This window comes from Petaurus breviceps, unplaced genomic scaffold (genome assembly GCF_028583685.1).
Source record: "Petaurus breviceps papuanus isolate PSGF00001 unplaced genomic scaffold, PetGlider_PUasm1.0 175, whole genome shotgun sequence".
NCBI classification, from domain to species: Eukaryota; Metazoa; Chordata; class Mammalia; order Diprotodontia; family Petauridae; genus Petaurus; species Petaurus breviceps.
Window position 1 is genome coordinate 59,508,424 of NW_027185764.1, and position 16,662 is coordinate 59,525,085.

Consider the following 16,662-nt stretch of genomic DNA (forward strand, 5'->3'; position numbering starts at 1 on the left):
ATAGATAGATAGATAGATAGATAGATAGATAGATAGATAGATAGATATTTACAGCTTTCTCTTGGCTAGTTCTCTGAAACAAATGCATTACATATCTTTTGCTTTGGCTTATTTTATTTTAAATTGAGTATTTAAGTTTTCTTCCATTAAAACCAATGGGAGCAAATGAAAATGCACTTTGTAAAAGAAGTAAAAGCAAATGGTGAGGACTCTAATGAGAAATGTGGAGGGCTGAAGGAACTCTATGCACAACAGTGCTTAGAATTCAAGTAATTCAAATAACTCTTGAGAAATTCACGTTTTCATCTTTTGTTAGATTGCCATTGTAGAACATATTGAGTATACAGGGTGTATTTCACTGTAACTGCAGAAACAGTTAGCACATTGAAGATCTTTTACATAAAGCATTCTCTTGGCTACTTCTCTGAAACACATGCATTATATGTCTTTTGCTTTGGCTTCTTTTAGTTTAAATTGAGTATTTAGGTTTTCTGCCACTGAAGTCAATGTGAGCAGATGAAACCGCACTTTGTAAAAGGAGTAAAAGCAAATGGTGAGGAGTCTTCCTGTAAATGAGGAGGATTGAAGGAACTCTATGCACAAGAGTGCTTAGAATTTAAGTAATTCAAAGAATTCCTGAGAAATTCGCATTTTCATCTTAGATATTGTAGAGCATTCTGAGTATTTAAATTTTCTTCCAATGAGCGCAAGGCGACAGATGAAAAAGCACTTTGTAAAAGGAGTAAAAGCAAATGGTCAGGACTCTACTGAGAATTGTGGAGGGCTCAAGGAACTCAATACACAACAGTGCTTAGAATTCAAGTAATTCAAAGAACTCCTGAGATATTCGAGAACTCCTGAGATATTTGCATTTTCATCTTTTGTTAGATAACCATTGTAGAGCATACTGAGCATACAGGGTATATTTCATTGTAACTCTGCAGAAACAGTGAGCACATCAAATATCTGTTATATACAACTTTCTCTTGTCTAGTTGTCTGAAACGTATGCATTACATCTCTTTTGCTTTGGCTTATTTTAGTTTAAATGGAGTATTTAGGTTTTTTGCCATTGAAGACAATGGGAGCAGATGAAAATGCACTTTGTAAAAGGAGTAAAAGCAAATGGCCAGGACTTTAAGTAATTCAAAGAACTCCTGAGATATTTGCATTTTCAAATGGTCAGGACTCAATTATCCCTTCTTAACTCCAAATAATATTAACTCAGATGGCTATAATGGTAATGTGAGATAGGAGCTCCAGACAAAGAGGAGAGCTAGATATGTAGATTTGCAAGGTCATCTACCTAGAGATGGTATATGAACCATCTATCTTGATGATAGTATGATGAGATGCCCAAAGGAGAGAGATGCCCAAAAGAAGAGGAGAGGGAGCATTGAATTACACTCACAGTTAGCAATGTGGATAATTATCCTACAAAGGAGACTAAGAAGAAACGGACAGGTAGGAAAAGAACCCAGAGAGAAATATTATGAAAACCAAGAAAGGAAAGAGTAGCAAGTTAATTGTCAGACCTATAACCAAAATCTTTCCCAACTTTTCAGGACTTTTCAGAGTTTGTGTTCGATTGCCACAATCTTGAAGATCCCAGGGTCACTTCAATGAGACATCAGAGCAGGGCTTTAACTAATGCAGGATTATCACCACCAGCAGCATCACCATCACCCCCAGAGGTAGGAAATATGGGGTATTGCTACATGTGTCTGTCTGTATATGTATATATATATATATATATATATATATATATATATATATGTCTACATGTAAATTTTTTTTAAAGAAATTAGAAATCTAGTCTTTGGTACTATTTGCAAGCAATACATGACCTTGTTCTTTTGTCCAGAAAATATGAAGAGTTTTGAAAGTGCACTATATGTGTAAAAGTTATTCCTGTGTTGTATGACAATTCAAGTCCCTACAGATTCATCAGTTATTGTTGTTTTCTGTGAGAACTAATTAAAATTTGTATAATATTGACCCTGACCATACATTTTTTTAGTACAATAAATAATAATCGCACCATGTACTCACATAGTATCTTCCATCTGGGGAATGAAAAACACTTTTACAAATATTATTACAGTTAACCCAAGGTAGTAAATATTGCTTTACCTACCCCCTCTATAATCTACCAAATATATAAAGATACACATCTATAGAGTGGAAAGGGCCTACTTTACCATCTGTCCAACAGAAATAATACAACTTCACATGCCATTGACTATATTCTAAGGAGACATCGAGAATCACAAAATATCAGTTAAAAGGTACCTCAAAAGTCATTCAATCTTATTTTAACTCATTTAGAAATCCCCTTTATTATATCTTCGACATGTGGTTAATTCAGCTTTAGCTAGAAGACCATTAGTGAGGGAGAAAGAACTACCACTAAGTTCATTTCACCAATTATTTAGGAAGTATCAAACTGAAATCTCTCTATAAATCCCACCCATTGCTCCTACTTCTGCCCTCTGAGGCCAAGCAGCACAAGTCTAATCCCTCTTCCACACCACTGAACTTTAAATCTTTGAAGATAGCTAAAATGTCCAGCCTTGAGCCTTTTTCCAATTCCTTCAACCAGTCCTCATACAGAATGGACTTGATATCTATAAGCAACCTAGCTGCCCACCTTTTGACACCTTTTCTTAATAACATCACTTCTAAAATGTGGTGCCCAGAATTTAATACAATATTCCAAATGTCATCTGACCAGGTTAGAATACAGTAAGACTGTCATCTGTCTCCCACACATATACACATATATACCTATATACATAATACATATATACACATATATAAATACATATTTATTATTTATGTCTGTCTGTCTGTCTCTCTCTCTCTTTCTTTCTCTCTCTCTCCAAACTCAGAGTTACAAGTAATGGGGGAGCAGCCAGTGAGAATAATCAGAGTTAAGAAGTAAAGCATTGTTTTTGAGGAAGATCAGAGATTAATATCATTGAATCACAGTGTACATACAGGGGAGTAAGGTCAAAGGAAAATGGAATAGTAGAAAGGGACCAGGTTATGAAGAGATTTAAAAGCCAAATAGAGGATTTTTTGTTTGTTTGACTCTAAAGGTAATAGGAAGCCCCTAAACTTATGCTTTAGGAAGGTCAATTTGTCATCTGAGTAGAGGATATACTGGGGTGATAAGGGACTCAAGGCAGGGGGACCAACCAGCAGGCCACTGCAATAGTCCAGTTGGGAGGCAATGAGGGCTTGCACCAGAGAGGTAAAGGCTATTATTATCCCCATTTTACAGATAATAGGAGAAACTGAGACAGATGGAAGATAAGTGACTTTCCCAGAGTCACACCACTGAGGCAGGATTTTGAACTCAAATCTTGACTCTAGATCTAGGGCTCTAACCACTGCAGCACCTAGCTGCGCCTGATAGAAAAATATATCTAAAGTGAGAAATCTAAGCCAATGTAATCCAATGGGGGGGGGGGAGAGGGGTGATTCACCATATCCATGAGGTACCAAGCAATGCCAGAGTGTTGTGTAAAACAAGCTGCACCTGCCCCTACTGTAGGGGCTGTAGGACAAGTTTCTTTTCAATGCTTAGTTTAGCCTCCATCTTTCAGTGTTAAGGGCACTTTTATACACTGCAAGGAAGCTGAGCTGAAGGGCAAATGTGGTAGAATGCAGAACTGAATCCCCAGTAGCAGACACGGGCATGATTCAGAGAAGGGGCACTGCAAGCTGACTTAAATTAGGTCTTTTGTGTTGTCTTTAATGCTATTTCACATTTTTTTTAAATGTGATTACACGGTTGCATAACCAAAACTTGCCTATGCAAAAGTCTTCAGCGCCCTCTTCTGGACAGTCAGTCTCTAGCCTGAATGTTGTCGAATGCTGTTTTACTACAATGAAGGCTGAGTACATTTTTGGTCATTTGTATTGAAGATGGACTAAAAAAATCAAATAATTGTTCTGAAGATTTTGAGGTAACTGAGTTTCCAGTGCCCTTAAAAAAGAGTTCACTTATTTCTTGCAGTGCTACAAGGACCACAAAACAGGATCATGTTATACCAGTCTGACTTCAGAGGGCGTCCATCATCTCCTTTTGATTGTGTCTTACTCTGCATGAAATAAAATTAACTTCAGAGGATTTTTAATTCAAAGAAGAGCCAAAGAATGTTTCTGTGGCCTTTGAAAACAGGGACTTCTGAAGCATTGTCATCACATCAAGTTTAGAGTCCTTTTTAATACCCTTAACATTTTTCCCCAAATGGGTTGTTTTCTCTCATATGTCTCCATACAAACTAAAGATTCTCCATGGAGAATTCACTAATCTGGGGAAGAAGTCAACAGGGTCTTTCTCTTCAGGGAATGTAATTGCCTGAGGAGTGAGTTTCAAATTAGAAATGAGAAAGGACCAAGATAGCTAAAAATGAGTAAGAAACAATATGGTTCAATAAATGATAGCTGAGGTTTACTACACATAAACCTACTTAGAGATGAGATCTAAAATCTTTTTTTTAATGTGGGTACAAGTATGTTGTTCAGTTCTCCTAAAGTATTTTTAAGATGCTATTTTAGGAGTTATGGTGTCAAAATAAAATGAGCTGCCTTTAACAGAGTGAAGTTGGGTCAGTAGTCATAAATTACTTAAATTGAGGGCAAACAGCTTTGGCACAAGCGAAATCATCACTACTAATTTCCCTATTTTCCTAACTGTTCATTCAATCGGTTGTCATTTGGTGTGTACTATGTGCCAGTTATTCAGTGTAGAAGGTACTAGGGCCATGAATACAATGAATGAAACAATCCCTTATTTACACAGAGCTTACATGGGAGGGAAAGGGGGATTTGACAACAAGGACATGTATAAGTATGAATTTATTTATGAGAAAATATTTATTAAGTGTTTACTGTATGCCAAGTATGAAAATGAAGAGTCCCTGCCTTCAAGGAAGTTACATTCTAACAGGGTAAAAAACACATAGAGAGGAATGGTAGCCAGGGAAGGGTTCCTAAGCCCAGAAAAATACAAGGATGACTAGTGGGCCCATCAGGATATAGGTTGACACACCCCACTACATGAACAATGATAGAATCTGTTTGACCTTGGTTTATAGTTCCACAACTGGAGGACGGAAAGAAGGAATATAACAGGGGGGTGTGTGGCCTGAGGAGAGGAAGAAATAAGCAAAAGAAAGATGATGTAGATGCAGATGTATATGTAGATGTACATGATGTAGGTGTAGATATAGATGTAGATAATGTAGGTGTAGGTATAGATGTAGCTGTAGATGTAGATACAGATGTAGGTGTAGGTATAGTTGTAGATATAGATGATGTAGATGTAGGTGTAGATATAGATGTAGATGATGTAGGTGTAGGTGTAGATAGAGATGTAGGTGTAGGTGTAGATGTAGATGTAGATGATGTAGATGTAGTTATAGATGTAGGTGTAGATGTAGATGATGTAGATGTAGGTATAGGTGAAGATATAAATGTAGGTGTAGATGTAGATTTAGATGATGTAGATGTAGGTATAGATGTAGATGTAGATATCGATGATGGAGATGGAGATAGAGCTGAGGCTTTCCTGAAATAGTATTTCAGAAGAGTTAATCACCAATCAGGACAGCAAAGTTCCTCTAGGCCAAGATGTTGAATTTCCAAGGCTGTGGAAGAAGTGACTAGAGAGGAGAAAGTGTAAACAATAACTACAAGTATAGACGGTATAGACAAAATAAAAAGAGAATAAATACAGAAAATAAAAATGTGTTAAATGTAAGGCAATTTGAAGGTGGATCTCTAAGTTGAGGGTACCAGGAAAAGTTTCATATAGGAAGTGGTGTTTGACCTACATCTTGAAGGAAGGGAGCTATTTCCTACATATGTCTTGGAAGAACAATTCAACTAGGAAACTGAGCTTGCCATGCAATGAAATTCTCTTTAGTCAATTTGTAGCATTTGCCATTCCTACTATAGAGTACATCCAATGGCACCTTTAAAAGTGGGAGCTGATCAAGAGAGTTTTCCCCCATCAATACAACTCCCCCATATAGTATGGAGATACCAATTAGTACTTTGTGAAAGGGATGCTGAAAATGCCTGCTTGGTTTCCAGTCAGTGGGATTACTGACTAGTACTATCCCCAAGACAACTGACTGACTGTGAATCTGGGGAAGACAAACTTGTTGAAGGAGCCATCCCTCCATGCTGGCCTCCTTAAAAAGAAAAAAAGGCACCTTTATACTTGTTCAGAGAACACACCAGAGTGCAGTGGAATGGACCAAGGGTCTGGTGGAATTTTTTTTTGGAGGGGGAGTGGAGCAGCCTATAAATGTGTACTGTTTCCTCCACTCAGAAAGGTGATATATATATATGTTCTTTTTTTCCTCTTTTTTTTGGGGGGGAGGAGGTAGGGCAATTGGGGTTGTCACATGGCTAGTTTTTTGTGTTAAATGTCTGAATCCAAATTTGAACTCAGGTCTTCCTGACTGCAAGGCTGGTGCTCTATTCGCTGAGACACCTAGCTGCCCCCACCCAAAGCTTTCTGAGCACAAGTCAGAGGCCAGAGACCTAAGGGTGAGTTTTTCCAGTGCAAAAAGGTAGTAGTAACCAAGGCAATAGAGTTCAGACAAAAGCACATGGCTGAAACAGACATATTTGCCCATCTGGGCAGAGAGTGTGTGTTTCCTGAATCCTAAACTCCTCTTGGAGGAGGGTGGGATTTAGATTTCCTGGGCAGCATGCTCTGGTATCTGTATTTCTAGACACAGAAGTTAGATTTCCTGGGCAGGATCAGTCGGTATTTGCTTTGTGGCTTACTCCAAGTATAAAAATTTAGGAAATAAAAAGAGAAAGGATATTCCCAGACAGAGTGACTCTTGGAAAAAGATTATCCACAGTGAGAGAAAGTCATGACATAGATACAAGGGAGACAGGGAAGAGATCAGGACCTTTCACTCACTCACTAATACCATGAATAACTTGGACAGGTAGGACTGATGGGAAATGGGGGCCTGCCCAATATTACCAATATGTGTTTGCCTTTTGAGGTGAGTTCAAGCCACAGAAGGAACTACAATCCTGAATGGATTTATGTAGAACCCTATGGGACAGTTATTGCCCCACTGACAACCCCACATTCATTTCTCTTCTAAGGGCACTTTATCATCCTTCCAAAAGTTTCATGGTTTTTGTATCTCTTTTTGAGCTCCTGTGATGTGAGTCTTTTGCAACTTCTGCATTTTCTAAGGGGTAAAAGTTGTTTTCTATACACATGCATTTGTTACCTTGAGTACTTATATGGTTTACATCTGTGTAAACATTGATATACACTGTATTTGGAAATTTGTGGTCCCACTAAGTGCAGACAACAAGCTAAAGAAAGATAATGACTCTCCTAGGTCAGACCCCAAGCTCAGACCTGGTCTATGTATGTCCAGAGTCTGGAGGTCCCTGGGAAGTATTTAACTAAGGAAGACTTGTGTCAGACTAGGCATAAAGGATATTATCAAAGAAATGTAGGGAGAGTGGCAGCTAGGTGGCTCAGTGGTTACAGCACCAATCCTAGAGTCAGGAGGACCCGAGTACAAATCCAGCCTCAGACACTTACTAGCTGTGTAACCTTGGGCAAGTCACTTAACCCCTACTGTGTTGAATAAAATAAAGTTTTAAAAATAAAATTCTTGTTTATTTTTAAAAAAAGAAATGTAGGAAGAGCAAAGGACAGAAACTAATCTTAAGAGACTACAGAATGTGGAGTTCTAGAAGAAAGTATAAGCATGTTAGGAAGACCTCATGGAGGGTGTGTGAGATGGCAGGGACAAGAATTACACAGGATGAAAAAGCATGAATGACATGCAACCTTTGTGATTGAAGTCACATGTAACATCACTGAGATCACATACCTTTTGACATATCAAAGTGTCTAATCGCACATTCCAAATTCTTGGGGACATGAAAGCCCACAAACACCAGCATAAACCAGTCTGAAAAGACAGCATCGGTCTTTGCAGCAGCATAGATAATGGTTCCTCACTATTAGCAGGATCACACAGAGCTATTTCTAACTTGCCCTTATACCAGCAGGTATAATATGTGATATGCAGAGATGATGGGATTAGGGGTAGGAAAAGCAATAGTTATCTGAGAGAAATTCTAGCAGCAGAGATGGGAAATAAAATGGACTCTATCTGTGCTTTTGTCCTGAAAACAATTTGCAGATCTCCAAATTGTTTGTGAATAGCTTGACACATCTATGATAATAGCCAAAAGCAAAGCAAAGTCCAGGAGTTGTCATCTCACTGTAACACAAGATCAGCTAGCTATGATCTCTCTCTCTTTCCCTCTTCTCTCTCTCTCTTGCTTTTTCTTCCCTTTTCTCTGTCTCTATTTCATTTTTCTATCTGTCTCTATATACATACATGCATATATATATATGTACCTTCATACCTACCGTCCTCTCTATTCCCTCCCTCCCTCTCTCTTGTCTCTGCATGTCTATCTCTGTCTCTCTCTCTCCCATTTCTCTGTGTCCATCTATCTGTTTCTCTGCCTGTGTGCATACATACACACATATACATGTATACACACATGTGTATATGCATGTGTATATATATGTGTGTGTATATATATCTTCCTATCTACCCTTCCTTTTCCCATCTCTTCTCTCTCTTTTTCCTCTCACTCTCTTTCTCCCCATCTCTGTTTTTCCTCATATCTGTGTCTATCTTTGTTTCTCTCTCTCTCTCTCTCTCTCTCTCTCTCTCTCTCTCTCTCTCTCCACACACACACACACACACACACACACACACACCCCTTTTATCTTCCTATCTACCCCTTTCTCCCCATCTCTGCATATCTGCCTCTGTCTCTCTCTATCTCCATATCTTTCTCCCATCTCTCTGTGTCCATCTATCTCTGATTGTCTGGATCTCACACACACACACACACACACACGTATATATGTATCTATGCATATGTATATGCAGTTATGTGTATATATATGTGTGTGTATCTATGTGTGTGTGATATATGTATATCTTTCACATATATATATGTGATGTATATATATATCTTTCTACTCCTCTCACTCTTTCTTGCTCTCTTAATCTCTCATTCTCACTCTCCCTCCTGCCCTTCAAGCTTGACCATAAGCATTGTTAGGAGAACAGTTAATCTCATTAACAAAGGTAAAGGGGAGTCCCAAGTGACTCTTTGACTCTTCTGGAGCCAGATCTGATTGGGCAGACATTCATGTGACCATAAAAAAGGAAAAAAAAAAGCAAAACAAATAAACAAAAAAACCTTTAAAAGTCCAGTTAGTAATATCAATAAAGTGTCTTTATTTTCAGCCCCATGATAAGCTATCCCATTGCTCTCTTCAAAAGTTGTTACTGGCCTGACAGGTCATTTTATTTTATTTTGCCACCAGTGAATTTTTGATAGAACACAGTGATTTCAGTACATGAGGATCTTTCCCCTGCAGGAGCAATGTGTAGAGATACTTTAATATTGCCTATTAGAGATAATGGGTTATAGAACCAAACTCAGGGCAATATATAACAAGAGAATTACCTGAGAGTTTCTTTCTAGCCCTTATTTTTCTAACAATACAGAAGCAGCCCAAATATCTCAACTCTAAGATATTTTGCATTTATGAGGTTCAGCCTACTGGAAATATGTGTGTATGATATTTGAAGAGGCTTCTGAACTTAAGGTATATTATTTCCTTATAGTCCTTTAACTCTAGAATATGAAATCAAGAATTCCCCCCCCCAAAAAAAGGAAAAGACAAGTAAAAAAATTCTCTTTGAAAAGCATGGATTCACATATCATGTATCTAGAATGCTATATGAAATTCAAGTAATGAAAATTAAATACAACCTCAAACATTTATTACCATCTCATCCTGCCCAAATCAGCCAATTAAATTTAAATATTTCTCTAGCTTAGTTTCTTTTTATAGCATCTAATCCCAATTTGATGAGGGGAATCACTTCATTTATATAATTGTTTCTATGCAAAATATTGTTCAGTAGTGATTCTAAACCCTACATGAGAATAATAAAAATAGCCCACATTTATAAAGTGCTTTACAATTTATGAAACTCTCCTTTCCACAAAGTAATCCAGTACAGTACATTGTGCAACTATGTTTATCCCAGTTTTACAAATGAGGAAACTGAGTCTCAGTAAGAAGTTTGCCCATAGTCAAACAAGTAATAATAATAGCTAATATTTACATAGTACTTTAAGATTTGCAAAAAGCTTTACATACATTATCTCATTTGATCTTAGCAACAACCCTGTGAGGTAGGTATCATTATTATTATTCCTGTTTTACAGCTAAGGAAATTGAAGCACAGACAGTGACTTCTTTAGAGTCATATAGCTAGTAAGTTTGTGAAGCAAGATTTGAACTCAGGTCTTCCTGACTCTAAACAGATCCAGAATAGGAAACCAGGTCCTCTGACTCTAAATACAATGCTTATTTTACTACACAAATAGGAGTTAGAGCTTAATGTAGACTTAGAGAATATTTAGTCATCCCTCCCATTTTTCATCAAAAGGAAACTGAGGATGAGAGAAATAAAGTGACTTGTCCAAAGCCAAATAGCAAAGCCAAAATAGAAGCTCTACACTGGTGACTCATTGAACCCTTTGTGGGAAAGTTACAGAGCAGTTTACTGTGTCAAAAACACAGCTATGACTTAATGTCCTTAAGGGGTTGCCTAAAGCATAGAGAAGTTGATTTATCAAAGGAGGGATTCGATCCCAATCTTTCTGACCCTAGCATTCTACTACCTCCATGTTACCTCTGTGGAGGGACAGAAATATATACATATCCTATACACATATATGCATATATAGGACTAGTTTGTACTTATGTGCATACACAAACATGCATATGTGTCTTGATGAATATTTATATATATGGAGGGTGGGGACTTGGTTATTTGCCTCAGTGTTTCTTCCTTCATTTTAGGTAAAGAAGATGTAAGTTATGTTTGTAAGTTTCAAAAGATCAAGAGAGTGAGCCAGAAGGAGGTCTAAAAGTCATATCCACACTGAATTCTACAACCATTCAGCTTTGAGGTCCCAAAGAATAGGCAAGACCCAGTCCAGCAGTAGCTGAAACAAAGATTCATTCAGTAGCAATACTGGATAGGAACTTGGTGAGGGCAGTGCCATGTTGAAACAGTGTTCAGCCTTAGTCTACTCTCCCCAGAGACTAAGATGGTAACAGGTAAAATGTGCCCCTGAAGTAGGGGTGGGAGGATGGGGCGGGAATGTTTGTATATCTATTCTTGTTATATATTCATAGTAAATACCCTATTGTAAAAGCTAATTGATGTAAGTCAATTAAGTGGAATTGGTAATCAGTGAGAGATAACAGTGGGGAGACCACACTGGAATGGGAGTTTGAACTGTTGGCATTAAAGAAAAATAATCCTGTTTATAAAAATATGTATACCCTTTGACCCAGCAATATCACTTCTAGGGCTACATCACAAAGATATCAAAAAATGGGAAAAGGACCCACATGTACAAAAAATATTTATAGCAACTCTTTTTGTAGTGACCAAGAAATGGAAATTGATGGGATGTCCATCAATTGGGGAATGGCTGAACAAGTTGTAGTATGTGAATGTGATGGGATACTATTGTGCTATTAGAAATTATGAACAAGTGGACTTCAGAAAAACTTGGAAAGACTTCTATGAACTGATGCTGAGTGAAGAGAGCTGGACAGTGTACACAGTAGCAGCCACAGTGTTTGATGACTGATTTTGATAGACTTAACCCTTCTCAGCAATGACTTAAAACAATTCCAAAGAACTCATGATGGAAAATTACATCCACATCCAAAGAACTATGGAGTCTGAAGGCAGAGTGAAAAAGACTATTTTCTTCTTTTGTTTTGTTTTTTCTTTCAACTGGTTCCCCCCATTCATTCTAATTCTTCTATACAGCATGACTAGTGTGAAGACATGTTTAATAGGAATAAATATGTAGAGCCTGTATTGGATTGCATGTTATCTTGGGGAGGGAGAAGGGGAGGTAGGGAGAGAAAATTTAAAACTCATGGAGGTCAATGTTGAAAACTAAAATAAATAAATCAACTTTAAAAAAAGAAAAATAATCCAACCCTCTCATGGATATACCTTGAACTCTGAGGGAAAGTCTAGCAAGTCTGATTCTGAGAGAGAGATCCTAGAGCATACTCACTACATGCATATGTATGTGTATAGACCCATATACTAACACAGACAAAATTTATATTAAAAAAACTATAAAGCATATACCAAAATATTCATACCAGCACTTTTGTGTGTTTTGTAATTATTTTGAATGGAATACCTCTTATTGTCATTTCTTTCTGGTTTCTTGTCAGTACTATGTAGTACTATGATGATTTTTGTGAATGTCCTTAGAATCCTGCAATGTTGCTATAGTTCTTTGCCATCTCAACTAGATTCTTCCATTATTCCCTGTGATAGGCATCTGCAAATGAGGATGATTTTGTCTTCTCTTTGTGACTATTTAAACCTTTTATCTTGTCCCCATCTTGCTACTATAACTAACATTTCTGAAACTGCATCAATAAATCAACAAACATGTATTAAATACTCTGTACCGAGCACTGTGCTTAGTGCTAGGAATATAAAGAGAGATAAAACAGTCCACCTCCTCAAAGAACTGACATACTAATGAAGGAGACAACATACAGATATAAAGGAATATACGTCGTAGATAAAGAGTAGATGGAAGGTAACCATAATGGGAAAAGTTCAGAGAAACAAGGAACTGCGAAGACTTCCCAAAGAACATGGCATTTGAGCGGAATCTTCAAAGAGGCTGTGGGAAGGAGGGAGAGCTAAAGAGAGAAAGCATTCCAAGCGTGGGGGGTAGCCAGTACAAAAGAAGAGTGGAGTGTAGAAGGACCATCAAGTAAGCCAGTTTCCTGGAAAAAATGAATGCGTGGAGGCAAGTAAAGAATGAGACTGGAAAAAATGGGAAGAAGTCAGGTTGTAATTGGCCCTATTTGCCAAACAGAGTTTATATTTGATTCTTCAGGTAAGAGAGAGCCAACAGAATTGGGGGGATGGGTTCTAGAAAATTAATCTATAGGAAAATCATTTTGACAATAGTGAGGAATATGAATTGATTCATGGAGAGACTTAAAGCAAAAAGACCAATTATAAGACTTTTGCAATAGTCCAAGGAAGAGATAATGAGAACAGGGGCCAGATAATGAGGACAGGGACCAGGAGGAGGGTGAGCCAAGATGGTGGAGCAAAGGCAAGGACTTGTCTGAGCTCTCCTAAATTCCCCTCCAAATGACATAAAAATAATGTCTCAAAATGAATTCTAAAGTGGCAGGACCAATAAAAAAAATGCTGTGAAACAGTTTTCCTGCCCAAGACAACTTAGAAGATCAGGGTGAAACTGAAGTGCAATTCAGTACAGGCTGTGCCCCCTGGCAAGCCAGCAATAGGCTTTGGAGGTGACTGAATCAAAGCACAGGCTTCCAGAGCTCTTAGCCCACAGACAGTAAGGGGATCAGACAACTAGTCAGAAGGAGATTACTGGGGACCCTTTGTTGGCCCGGGCAACAGGATTGCATTGCCCATATGCAGTTCCAGGTTGCAGTCCCAGGGTAAGAAGGAACACTAGCAGGAACCTGGACCCTGGACACAGTTCCAGGGTTGAAAAGAGTGCTTGTGGTCACTGAGAGATCAGAGCACAGGTCAGGAGAGTAGTGACCATACCTCTTCTTAGAAAAACTCAAAATCTACAGGCCCCCCAGAACTAGCTCTGAAAACAGCATCACAAAACTGAAAGCTTGGGGCAGTGCTCCCTCCACCCAGTTTGGCTCTGCTAGCCAAACTTTAACAAAAAGTCAAATTTCAAAAATAGCCTGGAAAAATAAGCAAACAACCAAAAAACCACTTTACCTTAGAGTTACTATGATGATAAGGAAGATCAAAACACGGAATTCAGAAGATGATGACAATGTTGAAATAGTTGCATGGAAAGTCTCAAAGAAAAATGTGAATTGGTCTCAGACCCAAAAAGAATTCCTGGAAGAGCATCCAAAAAGGCTATTAAAAATAAAATAAGAGAGATAAAGGAAAAAATTAGAGTGATGCAAGAAAATCATGAGAAAAAAAGAGTAAACAGCTTGGTGAAGGAGGCATACACACAAGAAAATACTGAAGAAAATAACATGCTATAAAACAGAATTTGTCAAATGAAAAAAGTTGTACAAAAGTTCACTGAATAAAAGAACTCCTTAAACAGTAGAATTGGTTAAATCAGAAAGGAGGTACAAAAAGCTCACTAAAGAAAATAATTCCTTAAGAATTACAGTTGGGCAAGTGGAAGTTAACAACTCCATGAGACATCAGAAAAAAAATAAATCAAAAGAATGAAAAATAAAAGAAAAATGTAAAATATCTCATTGTAAAAACAGCTGGTCTGGAAAATAAGTCCAGGAGAGATAATTTATGAAATACTGGACTATCTGAAAGCCATGATCAAAAAAAGTATAGGCATTGTATTTCAAGAAATTATTAAGGAAACTGCCCTGATATCCTAAACCAAAGAGTTAAAGAGAAATGGAAAGAATTCACCAATAACCTCCTGAAAGACATTCCAAAATGAAACACCCAGGAATATTATAGCCAAATTCCAGAGTTCCCAGGTCAAAGAGAAAATATTGCAAGCAACCAGAAAAAAAAATAATCCATATATCATGGAGCCACAGTCAGGATAACACAATAATAATTAATAACAATAAATAACAGAATAACAAATAGTAGCTTCTATATTAAAGGATCAAAGGACTTGGAATATGATATTCCAGAGGGCAATAGACCTGGAATTATAACCAATAACCACCTACCTAAAAAAACTGAGTATAATCTTTCAGGGGACAAAAATGTATATTATAATGAAATAGAGGACTTTCAAGTATTCCTTATAAAAAGGCCAGAACTGAATAGAAAATTTGACTTTCAAATGTAAGACTCAAGAGAAGCATAAAAAGGCAAACAGAAAAGAGAAAACTTAAGAAATTCAATAAGGTTATACTGTTTGTATTCCTACTTGGGAAGATAATACTTGCAATTCCTAAGAACTTTATCATTATTAGGGCAGTTAGAAGTATACTTAGGCAGAGATCACAGTTGTGAGTTAACTATGATGGAATGATATAAAAAATGAAGAGGAAAGGAAGAGGGATGCACTGGGAGAAGGGAAAAGAGAGAAGTAAAATGGGGCAAACCATTTCACATAAAAAAAGTTACAAAAGAGCTTTGTAGTAGGGGGGAATATGGGAGGGTGGGGGGCATCACTTGAATCTATCATTGGAATTACATTGGGGTGTAAAATGTATAAATTTGATTATATTAAATTTTAAAAGGCCTCTGACAAAAACCTCATTGCTAAAATATATAGAAAACTGAGTCAGATTTATAAGAATACAAGTCATTCCCCCATTCATAAATGGTCAAAGGATATGAACAGGTAATTTTCAGATCAAGAAACCAAAGCTAACTATAACCATATGAAAAAATGCTCTAAATCACTATTAATTAGAGAAAGGCAAATTAAAACTACTCTAAGGTACCACCTCATGCCTATCAAATTGGCTAATATGACAGAAAAAGGGAAACTACAAATGTTGAAGGGAATGTGGAAAAAATGGGACATTAATGCACTGTTGGTAGAGTTGTGAACTGATCCAACCATTCTGGAAAGCAATTTGGAACTATGCTCAAAGGACTATAAAACTGCATAACTTTTGATTCAGCAATACCACTACGATATCTCTATCTGAAAGAGATCATAAAAAAGGGGAAAAGGGCTCACTTACACAAAAATATTTATAGCAGCTTATTTTTGTGGTGGCCAAGAACTGGAAATTGAGGGGATGCCCATCAACTAGGGAATGGCTGAACAAGTTGTTTTATATGAATGTACTGGAATGCTATTGTTGTAAAAGAAATGATGAGTAGGCAGATTTCAGAAAAACCTGGAAAGATTTATATGAACTAATACTAAGTAAAGTGAGCAGAACCAGGAGAACATTGTACATAGTAACAGCAACATTGCGCAATAACCAGCTTTGATAGACTTAGCTCTTCTCAGCAACACAATGATCTACGACAACTCCAAAAGACTCATAATAGAAAATGCTATCCATATCCAGAGAAATAACTATGGAGTTTGAATGCAGATTGAAGCATACTATTTTCTCTTTTGCTTTTGGTTTTTCTTATGGTTTTTCCATTTTGTTCTGATTCTTCTTTCACAATGTGACTAATGTGGAGCTACATTTAATATGATTATAAAGTATAGACTATATCAGATATGCTGTCTTGGGGAGAGGAGAAGGGAGGAAGGGAGAAAAAAATGTAGAACTCAGAATCTTATAAAAGTGAATATTGAGAACCATCTTTACATGTAATTGGAAAAAATAAAATACTATTAAGTCGGGGGGGGGGGGGATAAAGGTGACTCCCTTGTGACACTGCTACAGGGAGACTTCAAGACACTACTGCAAAACTGTGTTTCCCCTTTCACATCTCTGCCCTTCTGGGCTCCTCCCTTCTGTCTCTAACTGAAATTCTGCAGATCTTCACATTATCCCATACACCAGCTG